The following is a 13,384-nucleotide window of genomic DNA, read 5'->3' on the forward strand; positions in this document are numbered from 1 at the left end:
GTCGTGAGCAACATGCGTTTGGCTCTTGCAGGTGGTGGGTGAGCCTCAAGGTGGCGACCATATCTGATGGAGGCCAGGCAGGTGAGCTGTCGAGGAAAAGGTGCGTGTCTGAGATGGGGGGTTAGTGCGGGTATCCTGAGACTCCCGCAGCACCTGAGTGGGTCCCTTTTTGCTTGGGTTCCTGCAGGTGCCGCACGCGGGCTTCAGAGGGGAGATGCCGCATGCCGACGAGAGGTCCGAGAGGTGAGGGGGTTGAAGGCCAGGCTGTTGTTTGAGAGCGAGGTGTCGTATGGCCACTCAATTGAAGCATTTGTCTTTGGTTTTGCAGGTTGTGCGCCGGCTGCCTTTGGGCCTGGATGCGCGTTTGAGGTGAGCTGGGTCGCAGGGAGGAGGGGCGTGGGGCTGGTGTGGTTCGTTCTTCCTTCTTTGGCAGAGCGATGGTAACTTTGTGTATCCTGTGGTATCTTTAGGGGCCGCAGGGGATGGCATTCGTCCTCGTCCGGAATGGGCACGGAGCAGCTGGGCGCATCTGAGGTAGACGGATGCAGCGGCCTAGGTCTTTGTAGAGCGATGGGATGCTGACTGACAGGGCTGTTGTGTGGGGCTTGTGATAGTTTTTGTTTTTCAGATGACGAAGAGGCAGCTGGTGACTGGAGGAGTGATGTGTGCTTGTCCTTCAGAAGGAAGGGAAGAGGGAGATTCTCGGCCCCTTGAAAGCTAAGTTGAGGCAACGGTGCTGAGGAAGGGGTTGGGGGAGCGAGGGCGGCACGGTTGGCTGTGGCAGGAAGGGGTTTTAAAGAGAGCGTAGGGGAGAGGGTTGTCTAGGAAGCGGTCCCCTTTGAGCAGGGGAATGGAGCGGGTTCCTCTGAAATATGACAGGAACGTGTGCCCTGGGCAGGGCGGTTCCAGGCTGTGCATGTTGTTGTGTAGTGCGTCTGTGTGTTTGGTGTTGGGTGTGTTTGACCTTCCTCAGGTCTCGGTTGTTCGTTCTTCCGTAGGATCGAGGCAGGTGCCTCGGCAGCGTTAGTAGGGCCCGGCGAGGCCCTAGTTGTGGGCACGGCGCCCATCGGGCGCTTCTCTTTTGGCGTCGCAAGCTTCCAGCGTGGATCGTTTTGGCGTCTCGGGTGGTTCTGGCCGGTGGTCTTGTGCCGCGCCGTTCCCGGCCGCATGAGTGGCTCTGCTCGCTAGCTGTCGCTTATAGGGACTGGCACTTCTTCCTTGCATCTTCAGGGGCTGAGGTCTTGAAGGCGGGCTGCTTGTGCATCCATCTTGTCAGTTTTGAGAGGAAGCGCTTGTCCCCGCCCACGAAGGTCTCGTCGCTTTCTGGCGTGGCGCTAGGAGCACGCTAGGGTTCTGCGCCTGCTCTTCCCGGATGGAGGTTTTCTGTCCGTGCGTCGTTGCTCTCGCCGACCAACTTGGCTTGTTTTTTGAGGCGTGTTGTTGTTGGCGTTCTGTGTAGGGTTCGCCTGTGGTTGTGGTGTCTTGGCTTGGAGCCGCCCTGCCCGGGGGTGTCGAGTCAGGGCAAGGTGGCACAGGAACGATGAGAGGCTATGGCTTATGTGTCAAAGTGCCTTGCTTCTTTGGGGGAAAAGATGTGTGGCCCTTTTAGATCGAGCGGCTGTTGTCAGTGGGTGAGAAGAAGAATTCCCATGGTGTTTTGTGGCTTCCCAGGGGATGACGGTAGCTGTCTGGGAGAGGGAGCTCCTGCTTCAGCGGAGCAGAGAGCATCTCAAGGGCATTCCGGCTTGGATGTGGGTCGGGCGTAATGCTTGGTCTACGGTGTTTAGATGGCAGAGCAGGCCTAACTGGGCTCTCGATGGGCTTGCTACCTGGGAACAAGGCCTGTGGAATGGCTAAGCTATTGCTGTTCATTGAGGGGACTTGTTTGATATTTTTGCAGATGCCGAGGGAGGAGTCGTGCAGGGTGACGGAGGAGGGCCGAGGATAGCGCTGTAAGCAGGTGAGTTGGTGCGTGGTGTATGTAGAGGGAAGTGATGACTGATGGCTCTGTGAGTGCGATATGGCATTAATATTTGAGGGTGCATGTGGTGGGCCAAGCGGGATCCGGGCACCGGAGGGGAACTGCACGGGGTGAGCAATGTTAGGTGCGCTGAAGTAGCGATGTGTCTCTTTGGGGCTTTGCAGTTAGAGTCATGAACAACCCCTGTTTGGGTCTTGCAGGTGGTGGTCGAGCTTGAACATGGCAGTTGGATCTGATGGCGTCCAGGTAGGTGAGCTGGTGAGGAAAAGGTGCGAGTCTTAAACGGGGATTGGTGTGGGTAGCTTGTCAGTTCTGCAGCCTCTCAGCAGGTGCCTTTCTGCTTGGATTTTTGCAGGTGCCACAATCAGCCTTCAGAGGGGAGACGACGCATGGCGACGAGGTGTCCGAGAAGGTGAGGCGATTGTGGTCAAGGCGGTGGTTCCGTACCAAGGTGTTGTGCGGCAAGCGGGTTGAAGCATTTCTGTTTGGTTTTTTTAGATGGTGTGCGGCTGCCCTTGGGACTGGATGCGCGTTCGAGGTGAGCTGGGTTGCAGGGACGAGGAGCGTGGGGCTGGGGAGAACTTCCTTTGGAAGTGCAGTGGTAACATGGTCTCCTGGTATCCCTAGGGGCCACAAGGGAGGACAACAGTGTGAGTTGGGCACGGCCACAGAGCAAGTGAGCAGAGCAGCTGGGCGCATCTGAGGTAGACGGATGCAGCGGCCTAGGTCTTTGTAGAGCGATGGGATGCTGACTGACAGGGCTGTTGTGTGGGGCTTGTGATAGTTTTTGTTTTTCAGATGACGAAGAGGCAGCTGGTGACTGGAGGAGTGATGTGTGCTTGTCCTTCAGAAGGAAGGGAAGAGGGAGACTCTCGGCCCCTTGAAAGCTAAGTTGAGGCAACGGTGCTGGGGAAGGGGTTGGGGGAGCGAGGGCGGCACGGTTGGCTGTGGCAGGAAGGGGTTTTAAAGAGAGCGTAGGGGAGAGGGTTGTCTAGGAAGCGGTCCCCTTTGAGCAGGGGAATGGAGCGGGTTCCTCTGAAATATGACAGGAACGTGTGCCCTGGGCAGGGCGGTTCCAGGCTGTGCATGTTGTTGTGTAGTGCGTCTGTGTGTTTGGTGTTGGGTGTGTTTGACCTTCCTCAGGTCTCGGTTGTTCGTTCTTCCGTAGGATCGAGGCAGGTGCCTCGGCAGCGTTAGTAGGGCCCGGCGAGGCCCTAGTTGTGGGCACGGCGCCCATCGGGCGCTTCTCTTTTGGCGTCGCAAGCTTCCAGTGTGGATCGTTTTGGCGTCTCGGGTGGTTCTGGCCGGTGGTCTTGTGCCGCGCCATTCCCAGCCGCGTGAGCGGCTCTGCTCGCTAGCTGTCGCTTATAGGGACTGGCACTTCTTCCTTGCATCTTCAGGGGCTGAGGTCTTGAAGGCGGGCTGCTTGTGCATCCATCTTGTCAGTTTTGAGAGGAAGCGCTTGTCCCCGCCCACGAAGGTCTCGTCGTTTTCTGGCGTGGTGCTAGGAGCACGCTAGGGTTCTGCGCCTGCTCTTCCCGGATGGAGGTTTTCTGTCCGTGCGTCGTTGCTCTCGCCGACCAACTTGGCTTGTTTTTTGAGGCGTGTTGTTGTTGGCGTTCTGTGTAGGGTTCGCCTGTGGTTGTGGTGTCTTGGCTTGGAGCCGCCCTGCCCGGGGGTGTCGAGTCAGGGCAAGGTGGCACAGGAACGATGAGAAGCTATGGCTTATGTGTCAAAGTGCCTTGCTTCTTTGGGGGAAATGATGTGTGGCCCTCTTAGATCGAGCAGCCGTTGTCAGTGGGTGAGAAGAAGAATTCCCATGGAGTTTTGTGGCTTCCCAGGGGATGACGGTAGCTGTCTGGGAGAGGGAGCTCCTGCTTCAGCGGAGCAGAGAGCATCTCAAGGGCATTCCGGCTTGGATGTGGGTCGGGCGTAATGCTTGGTCTACGGTGTTTAGATGGCAGAGCAGGCCTAGCTGGGCTCTCGATGGGCTTGCTACCTGGGAACAAGGCCTGTGGAATGGCTAAGCTATTGCTGTTCATTGAGGGGACTTGTTTGATATTTTTGCAGATGCCGAGGGAGGAGTCGTGCAGGGCGACGGAGGAGGGCCGAGGATAGCGCTGTAAGCAGGTGAGTTGGTGCGTGGTGTATGTAGAAGGAAATGGTGACTGATGGCTCTGTGAGTGCGATATGGCATTAATATTTGAGGGTGCATGTGGTGGGCCAAGTGGGATCCGGGCACCGGAGGGGAACTGCACGGGGTGAGCAATGTTAGGTGCGCTGAAGTAGCGATGTGTCTCTTTGGGGCTTTGCAGTTAGAGTCATGAACAACCCCTGTTTGGGTCTTGCAGGTGGTGGTCGAGCTTGAACATGGCAGTTGGATCTGATGGCGTCCAGGTAGGTGAGCTGGTGAGGAAAAGGTGTGAGTCTTAAACGGGGATTGGTGTGGGTAGCTTGTCAGTTCTGCAGCCTCTCAGCAGGTGCCTTTCTGCTTGGATTTTTGCAGGTGCCACAATCAGCCTTCAGAGGGGAGACGACGCATGGCGACGAGGTGTCCGAGAAGGTGAGGCGATTGTGGTCAAGGCGGTGGTTCCGTACCAAGGTGTTGTGCGGCAAGCGGGTTGAAGCATTTCTGTTTGGTTTTTTAGATGGTGTGCGGCTGCCCTTGGGACTGGATGCGCGTTCGAGGTGAGCTGGGTTGCAGGGAGGAGGGGCGTGGGGCTGGGGAGATCTTCCTTTGGAAGGGCAGTGGTAACATGGTCTTCTGGTATCCCTAGGGGCCACAAGGGAGGACAACAGTGTGAGTTGGGCACGGCCACAGAGCAAGTGAGCAGAGCAGCTGGGCGCATCTGAGGTAGACGGATGCAGCGGCCTAGGTCTTTGTAGAGCGATGGGATGCTGACTGACAGGGCTGTTGTGTGGGGCTTGTGATAGTTTTTGTTTTTCAGATGACGAAGAGGCAGCTGGTGACTGGAGGAGTGATGTGTGCTTGTCCTTCAGAAGGAAGGGAAGAGGGAGACTCTCGGCCCCTTGAAAGCTAAGTTGAGGCAACGGTGCTGGGGAAGGGGTTGGGGGAGTGAGGGCGGCACGGTTGGCTGTGGCAGGAAGGGGTTTTAAAGAGAGCGTAGGGGAGAGGGTTGTCTAGGAAGCGGTCCCCTTTGAGCAGGGGAATGGAGCGGGTTCCTCTGAAATATGACAGGAACGTGTGCCCTGGGCAGGGCGGTTCCAGGCTGTGCATGTTGTTGTGTAGTGCGTCTGTGTGTTTGGTGTTGGGTGTGTTTGACCTTCCTCGGGTCTCGGTTGTTCGTTCTTCCGTAGGATCGAGGCAGGTGCCTCGGCAGCGTTAGTAGGGCCCGGCGAGGCCCTAGTTGTGGGCACGGCGCCCATCGGGCGCTTCTCTTTTGGCGTCGCAAGCTTCCAGCGTGGATCGTTTTGGCGTCTCGGGTGGTTCTGGCCGGTGGTCTTGTGCCGCGCCGTTCCCGGCCGCGTGAGCGGCTCTGCTCGCTAGCTGTCGCTTTTAGGGAGTGGCGCTTCTTCCTTGCATCTTCAGGGGCTGAGGTCTTGATGGTGGGCTGCTTGTGCATCCATCTTGTCAGTTTTGAGAGGAAGCGCTTGTCCCCGCCCACGAAGGTCTCGTCGTTTTCTGGCGTGGCACTAGGAGCACGCTAGGGTTCTGCGCCTGCTCTTCCCGGATGGAGGTTTTCTGTCCGTGCGTCGTCGCTCTCGCCGACCAACTTGGCTTGTTTTTTGAGGCGTGTTGTTGTTGGCGTTCTGTGTAGGGTTCGCCTGTGGTTGTGGTGTCTTGGCTTGGAGCCGCCCTGCCCGGGGGTGTCGAGTCAGGGCAAGGTGGCACAGGAACGATGAGAGGCTATGGCTTATGTGTCAAAGTGCCTTGCTTCTTTGGGGGAAATGATGTGTGGCCCTCTTAGATCGAGCAGCCGTTGTCAGTGGGTGAGAAGAAGAATTCCCATGGAGTTTTGTGGCTTCCCAGGGGATGACGGTAGCTGTCTGGGAGAGGGAGCTCCTGCTTCAGCGGAGCAGAGAGCATCTCAAGGGCATTCCGGCTTGGATGTGGGTCGGGCGTAATGCTTGGTCTACGGTGTTTAGATGGCAGAGCAGGCCTAGCTGGGCTCTCGATGGGCTTGCTACCTGGGAACAAGGCCTGTGGAATGGCTAAGCTATTGCTGTTCATTGAGGGGACTTGTTTGATATTTTTGCAGATGCCGAGGGAGGAGTCGTGCAGGGCGACGGAGGAGGGCCGAGGATAGCGCTGTAAGCAGGTGAGTTGGTGCGTGGTGTATGTAGAAGGAAGTGATGACTGATGGCTCTGTGAGTGCGATATGGCATTAATATTTGAGGGTGCATGTGGTGGGCCAAGTGGGATCCGGGCACCGGAGGGGAACTGCACGGGGTGAGCAATGTTAGGTGCGCTGAAGTAGCGATGTGTCTCTTTGGGGCTTTGCAGTTAGAGTCATGAACAACCCCTGTTTGGGTCTTGCAGGTGGTGGTCGAGCTTGAACATGGCAGTTGGATCTGATGGCGTCCAGGTAGGTGAGCTGGTGAGGAAAAGGTGCGAGTCTTAAACGGGGATTGGTGTGGGTAGCTTGTCAGTTCTGCAGCCTCTCAGCAGGTGCCTTTCTGCTTGGATTTTTGCAGGTGCCGCAATCAGCCTTCAGAGGGGAGACGACGCATGGCGACGAGGTGTCCGAGAAGGTGAGGTGATTGTGGTCAAGGCAGTGGTTCCGTACCAAGGTGTTGTGCGGCAAGCGGGTTGAAGCATTTCTGTTTGGTTTTTTTAGATTGTGTGGGGCTGCCCTTGGGACTGGATGCGCGTTCGAGGTGAGCTGGGTTGCAGGGAGGAGGGGCGTGGTGCTGGGGAGAACTTCCTTTGGAAGTGCAGTGGTAACATGATCTCCTGGTATCCCTAGGGGCCACAAGGGAGGACAACAGTGTGAGTTGGGCACGGCCACAGAGCAAGTGAGCAGAGCAGCTGGGCGCATCTGAGGTAGACGGATGCAGCGGCCTAGGTCTTTGTAGAGCGATGGGATGCTGACTGACAGGGCTGTTGTGTGGGGCTTGTGATAGTTTTTGTTTTTCAGATGACGAAGAGGCAGCTGGTGACTGGAGGAGTGATGTGTGCTTGTCCTTCAGAAGGAAGGGAAGAGGGAGACTCTCGGCCCCTTGAAAGCTAAGTTGAGGCAACGGTGCTGGGGAAGGGGTTGGGGGAGCGAGGGCGGCACGGTTGGCTGTGGCAGGAAGGGGTTTTAAAGAGAGCGTAGGGGAGAGGGTTGTCTAGGAAGCGGTCCCCTTTGAGCAGGGGAATGGAGCGGGTTCCTCTGAAATATGACAGGAACGTGTGCCCTGGGCAGGGCGGTTCCAGGCTGTGCGTGTTGTTGTGTAGTGCGTCTGTGTGTTTGGTGTTGGGTGTGTTTGACCTTCCTCGGGTCTCGGTTGTTCGTTCTTCCGTAGGATCGAGGCAGGTGCCTCGGCAGCGTTAGTAGGGCCCGGCGAGGCCCTAGTTGTGGGCTCGGCGCCCATCGGGCGCTTCTCTTTTGGCGTCGCAAGCTTCCAGTGTGGATCGTTTTGGCGTCTCGGGTGGTTCTGGCCGGTGGTCTTGTGCCGCGCCGTTCCCGGCCGCGTGAGCGGCTCTGCTCGCTAGCTGTCGCTTTTAGGGACTGGCACTTCTTCCTTGCATCTTCAGGGGCTGAGGTCTTGATGGTGGGCTGCTTGTGCATCCATCTTGTCAGTTTTGAGAGGAAGCGCTTGTCCCCGCCCACGAAGGTCTCGTCGTTTTCTGGCGTGGCACTAGGAGCACGCTAGGGTTCTGCGCCTGCTCTTCCCGGATGGAGGTTTTCTGTCCGTGCGTCGTCGCTCTCGCCGACCAACTTGGCTTGTTTTTTGAGGCGTGTTGTTGTTGGCGTTCTGTGTAGGGTTCGCCTGTGGTTGTGGTGTCTTGGCTTGGAGCCGCCCTGCCCGGGGGTGTCGAGTCAGGGCAAGGTGGTACAGGAGCGTTTGAGGTGAACTGGGTTGCAGAGAAGGGGGTGGTGTAGCTGGTGATTTTTTTAGGAATTGCAGTGGCAACTCTGTGCTTTTATCTCCAGGGGGCCGCAAAGGATGGTGACCGTCCAAGTCCAGCACGGGTAAGGAGCAAGTGAGAGGAGAAGCCAGGTGCATGTGAGGTGGGGGATGTTGCGCGGTAGGTCCTTGTGGAGCGATGTGATTGTGACATCTCTATTGAGTGTGAATTGTTGTGGTCTTTTTTTTTAGGTGAAGGAATATGTGTTCTTCCCTCTGGTAACCATCATCTTTGGGTGACTGCACGCTACTAAATTTCCTCTGACACTTGTACGGTTGAATGCACGTACTGTTGTATTGGTGTATGTATATGTCTGCACAGATTTCTCCAGCTCTTGTTTGTTGGAACATATCTATGTAGTTTCTATTGTGCAGTTCTTCATTGTTGTGTATCTGTATAGCTGTCCTGTGTGACTGAGTGTGTGTACCTAGGCACTTACCTCCGCTGTCTTGTACGGTTGCACATATGTAGTGCTTGTTGTACCCTGTTTGCCTGTTGTAGGTGAGTGAATGTCCATAGTTAATCTACCACTGCGGCGTGGCAGAAGTGTGATCGATTAGAGCTGGTGTGGTATCGTTGGATGTACATTCACACATCCTTGTGTAGTGAGGTTGAGTGAATGCGGAAGTCAATATTGGCTGCCTGTGTTCTATGGGTGAATGTAGTTTGAAATGAACCAGGGCCATGGGTAGTTACATATATTTTGTAGAAACTGTCTTTGATAGGGTTGTGCAGTGTGGGGTGTTCATGGTGTTTTGAGGGTTGGGTTTGGTGGTGGTAACTAACAGCAAACTTGTTACTCCTGTGGAAAAACAAAAATCAGAATAAAAAAACCCCAGCTGGGGGATTTTTTTTTTCTCCCCTGGCTGGGGTTTTTTTCCCCGGTCCCGGCCACTCTGTGAGGCGACGTTCATCGCCAATGTTTGGGCGGAGGTCAGGCTCTGGGACGGGGTTTTGGCAGGCAGGGCAATTTTTTGAGGCACCTGGGAGCGGAGTTCCCAGGGAGTGCCGGAGGAGCAGGGCGACAGGCGGCGGACCGGCTCGGTGGAGAGGAAGGGGCGATGGACCTGGTGGGCGGATGAGCGGTCTGTTTGAAACCTTTGTGAGGTTGCCGGGTTGAATGCGTGCTTCGGTAGGGTTGTGAGGCTTGGTGATATGGGTTTTTTGCAGGCAGGGCCCTTTCTTGAGGCCCTGGGTTGTGTGGGTGAATGTAGGTATGGGACTACATGCTTCCCTGGTATGTGGCAGTCCTTTGCATCTACCTCCTTTGATAGGGTTGTGCAGCGTGGGGTGTTCATGGTGTTTTGAGGGTTGGGTTTGGTGGTGGTAGCTAACAGCAAACTTTTTCCACAGGAGTAAAAATAAAATTAGAATAAAAAAACCCCAGCTGGGGGATTTTTTTTTTCTCCCCCGGCTGGGGTTTTTTTTCCCCGGTCCCGGCCGCTCTGTGAGGCGACGTTCATCGCCAATGTTTGGGCGGAGGTCAGGCTCTGGGACGGGGTTTTGGCAGGCAGGGCAATTTTTTGAGGCACCTGGGAGCGGAGTTCCCAGGGAGTGCCGGAGGAGCAGGGTGACAGGCGGCGGACCGGCTCGGTGGAGAGGAAGGGGCGATGGACCTGGTGGGCGGATGAGCGGTCTGTTTGAAACCTTTGTGAGATTGCTGGGTTGAATGTGTGTGTCAGTAGAGGTCTGATGTTTGGTGGTGTGGGGTGTTGTTGGAGATGTTCTTGTGGGGCTGAGATGCAGTCTTTGAAGAGGCTTAGAGATGGGGGATTTCTGAATCTGGGTTTTGTCTTCCATGGCCGGTGCTGGTTTCCTGAAGCGTTTATAGGCATTCTACAGTCAGTGTGTCAGGCAATGTGTAATAGGCATGTTTGGGTAGCTGTCCCGCTAGGCATAGGGTTTTGTGTGCTGTCTGGGTATATGGCATTGAAGGGTTGATGTTGGGATGTATGATATGATAGGTCTGGCTCGGTGTTGATGAAATTGCATACGGTGGGTTTTGTGTATGGGGAGTTGGAGTAGGTGGCCATTGTTTAGGTGGGGCAGCTTGAGAATGATGTGGGTTTATGGTAATTGTGTATGCCTAGGGTGTAGGGAAGTACCTTTTGTGTGGTTAGCGTATGTTATAAGGATGCTGGTTTGTCTGTCATAGGGGCATTGAAGTCTAAGGTCTGCAGAGATGCGAGGAGGCATGTCGTCATCACAGAGGCAGTGTGGTTTGGGAGAGGAAAAGCTATATTAGCAGAGCAGTAAGTGGACTACATAATGAGAGTGAGCTTTGTGCCTAAGGTAACAGGGTCTGAGGCTCGGGTGGTAAGCGCTTGCTAGGAGCCTAAAGGAGTTACAGTTGTAGTACAATTAGAGGACTATTGAGTAAGAGTTGACCCAATTAGTAGGGATGGGAAGTGTTGGACCTAGGGAGGTAATGTTATCCTTGCAGGAGAAGTGAATTATGGCAATGAGAGGAGACAGGTACTGCTTGGTAGATGAATGAACAGTGGAAATGGATTTATCCAGGGGGAAAAAGGGGTTTAAGCGTAGGAGATGTTGTCTAGTACAGTGATTGTATTAGTAACAGCAAATAACTGTATGGGCCTAAGTGCTACCACTTGGCCTCAGTGCAAGGATGAGATTGAAGCGTGGATGTGGAGATGTGTACAAGCATGTAGAGGTGTTGCTGGGGAGCTAGGTAAGGAATGACTCAATGCATAAGGGTAATGATGAAGCTGGTATTGGAGGGAGAGGAGTGAGGCAGGCCGAGTAAATGTAGTTGTGTGAGGAGGAAAAGAAATGTTGCCGTAGTAGGTATTGTAAGTTGTGGAAACACATATGTTGTTTACATGCAGTGAGGGGGGTTAGGTGGGGGGAGGCAGGGCACTTTGTTACCATATCATTAGCATGGGAAAACCTCAATGTGGTGTAGTAACAGAAATGAAGGCTGTTAGGAGTTGTGCTTATCATGCCTCTGTTACATTGCAGGTGGAGAGGTCCTAGAGGAATGTGACAGGTGGAAAAGCACACTTTATGTCCAGTGTTTCCCAAAACTGGAGGCATAATAAAGGAGCATTACTAATACAATAATAAAGGAAATGAAAACATGTGTGTCATTGTTTTATTCAGGTGTCCTGTGTGTTATTTGTGGGTAGGGTGTAATTTCCAGTGGGTGGGATTTAATCACAGGGCTCTATGTAGCCCTTAAACTCTATGGGAGGTAATTAAAGGAAAAAAAGCAGCAGTAGAGAATGGCTTTTGGCTCTTTGAGTAAATAAGAAAAATAAAACCTAAATGTTATCAATGAAAAGAAAAAAATTTACTCCCAGAGCCAAAAGCCATTCTCTACTGCTGCACCACTCTTATTATTTTTAATTTTTTTTCTCTTCCTGATAACAGTACAACCAAATAAAAAATAACCGCCCGTGACCTGAAACACAAATAAACACCTGCCACAACACACAACAACCAAAAAACCAAAACCACAAATAGAAAAACACCAACCAGACACACACTAATAAAGAACAAAAACTACACATAAAAATGACCATTCAGAGACCAAAACCACAACACAACACCTAAAATAAACCTCCACACAAAACAATCACCACCCACAAGAAGCAGCCCTGTAACCACTACAAAGAACACAACAATTACCAATACAAACCCCTGACAAATACCACCCCCTACCGGAACGGTACCAGACACACACATATGCACTGAACACACAACCAGAAATAACCACACGGACCCAATTATCTGTTCCACCAGACACCAGAAGTACCCAGCAGAACACAGGAACCACAACACACTCTACCACAAACACACAGGGCCCCAGAAACTACTTACAACACACAAAATTACCAACACCCAAACCAACCAATCACTACAACACAGACAACCTAAAAACCTCAATACAGGATAATACATTACAACCATAATTGCAGACAACACAGAGCAGTTACCAGTCACCATTTCAGCTTCCAGGGTTACCAGTCATAGGTCATCAGGGTGATGGCCTCAGCATAACGGTTAGTAGGGTTAGGGGTTGTTACAGTGGGCGCTAGGGGCTAGGGGCTAGGGGCTAGGGGCTAGGGGCTAGGGGCTAGGGGCTAGGGGCTAGGGGCTAGGGGCAGGGGCTAGGGGCTAGGGGCTAGGGGCTAGGGGCTAGGGGCTAGGGGCTAGGGGCTAGGGGCTAGGGGCTAGGGGCTAGGGGCTAGGGGCTAGGGGCTAGGGGCTAGGGGCTAGGGGCTAGGGGCTAGGGGCTAGGGGCTAGGGGCTAGGGGCTAGGGGCTAGGGGCTAGGGTTAGGGTTAGGGTTAGGGTTAGGGTTAGGGTTAGGGTTAGGGTTAGGGTTAGGGTTAGGGTTAGGGTTAGGGTTAGGGTTAGGGTTAGGGTTAGGGTTAGGGTTAGGGTTAGGGTTAGGGTTAGGGTTAGGGTTAGGGTTAGGGTTAGGGTTAGGGTTAGGGTTAGGGTTAGGGTTAGGGTTAGGGTTAGGGTTAGGGTTAGGGTTAGGGTTAGGGTTAGGGTTAGGGTTAGGGTTAGGGTTAGGGTTAGGGTTAGGGTTAGGGTTAGGGTTAGGGTTAGGGTTAGGGTTAGGGTTAGGGTTAGGGTTAGGGTTAGGGTTAGGGTTAGGGTTAGGGTTAGGGTTAGGGTTAGGGTTAGGGTTAGGGTTAGGGTTAGGGTTAGGGTTAGGGTTAGGGTTAGGGTTAGGGTTAGGGTTAGGGTTAGGGTTAGGGTTAGGGTTAGGGTTAGGGTTAGGGTTAGGGTTAGGGTTAGGGTTAGGGTTAGGGTTAGGGTTAGGGTTAGGGTTAGGGTTAGGGTTAGGGTTAGGGTTAGGGTTAGGGTTAGGGTTAGGGTTAGGGTTAGGGTTAGGGTTAGGGTTAGGGTTAGGGTTAGGGTTAGGGTTAGGGTTAGGGTTAGGGTTAGGGTTAGGGTTAGGGTTAGGGTTAGGGTTAGGGTTAGGGTTAGGGTTAGGGTTAGGGTTAGGGTTAGGGTTAGGGTTAGGGTTAGGGTTAGGGTTAGGGTTAGGGTTAGGGTTAGGGTTAGGGTTAGGGTTAGGGTTAGGGTTAGGGTTAGGGTTAGGGTTAGGGTTAGGGTTAGGGTTAGGGTTAGGGTTAGGGTTAGGGTTAGGGTTAGGGTTAGGGTTAGGGTTAGGGTTAGGGTTAGGGTTAGGGTTAGGGTTAGGGTTAGGGTTAGGGTTAGGGTTAGGGTTAGGGTTAGGGTTAGGGTTAGGGTTAGGGTTAGGGTTAGGGTTAGGGTTAGGGTTAGGGTTAGGGTTAGGGTTAGGGTTAGGGTTAGGGTTAGGGTTAGGGTTAGGGTTAGGGTTAGGGT

General features: G+C 53.8%; 3 long non-coding RNA genes across 4 annotated transcripts; all 3 read left to right on the forward strand.

The window, feature by feature from the left end:
• Positions 1-2,606: 2,606 nt before the first annotated feature.
• On the forward strand, positions 2,607-4,116 carry LOC135316230 (uncharacterized). Its single transcript, XR_010375669.1, has 3 exons — positions 2,607-2,685; positions 2,780-2,872; positions 4,052-4,116. It is a non-coding gene; the product is annotated as an uncharacterized LOC135316230 (long non-coding RNA).
• A 640-nt stretch (positions 4,117-4,756) lies between these two features.
• Positions 4,757-6,264, forward strand: LOC135316203 (uncharacterized). The gene is made up of 3 exons (XR_010375637.1): positions 4,757-4,835; positions 4,930-5,022; positions 6,202-6,264. It is a non-coding gene; the product is annotated as an uncharacterized LOC135316203 (long non-coding RNA).
• Positions 6,265-6,869: 605 nt separating this feature from the next.
• On the forward strand, positions 6,870-11,156 carry LOC135316187 (uncharacterized). Of its 2 annotated transcripts, XR_010375624.1 has the most exons (4): positions 6,870-6,986; positions 7,081-7,173; positions 8,083-8,121; positions 11,040-11,156. It is a non-coding gene; the product is annotated as an uncharacterized LOC135316187 (long non-coding RNA). The 2 variants fall into 2 exon arrangements; XR_010375623.1 differs by lacking the exon at positions 11,040-11,156 and having other exon boundaries at positions 8,083-8,136.
• The last annotated feature ends 2,228 nt before the right edge of the window (positions 11,157-13,384 follow it).

Source organism: Phalacrocorax carbo, chromosome 18 (genome assembly GCF_963921805.1).
Source record: "Phalacrocorax carbo chromosome 18, bPhaCar2.1, whole genome shotgun sequence".
Classification (NCBI taxonomy): domain Eukaryota; kingdom Metazoa; phylum Chordata; class Aves; order Suliformes; family Phalacrocoracidae; genus Phalacrocorax; species Phalacrocorax carbo.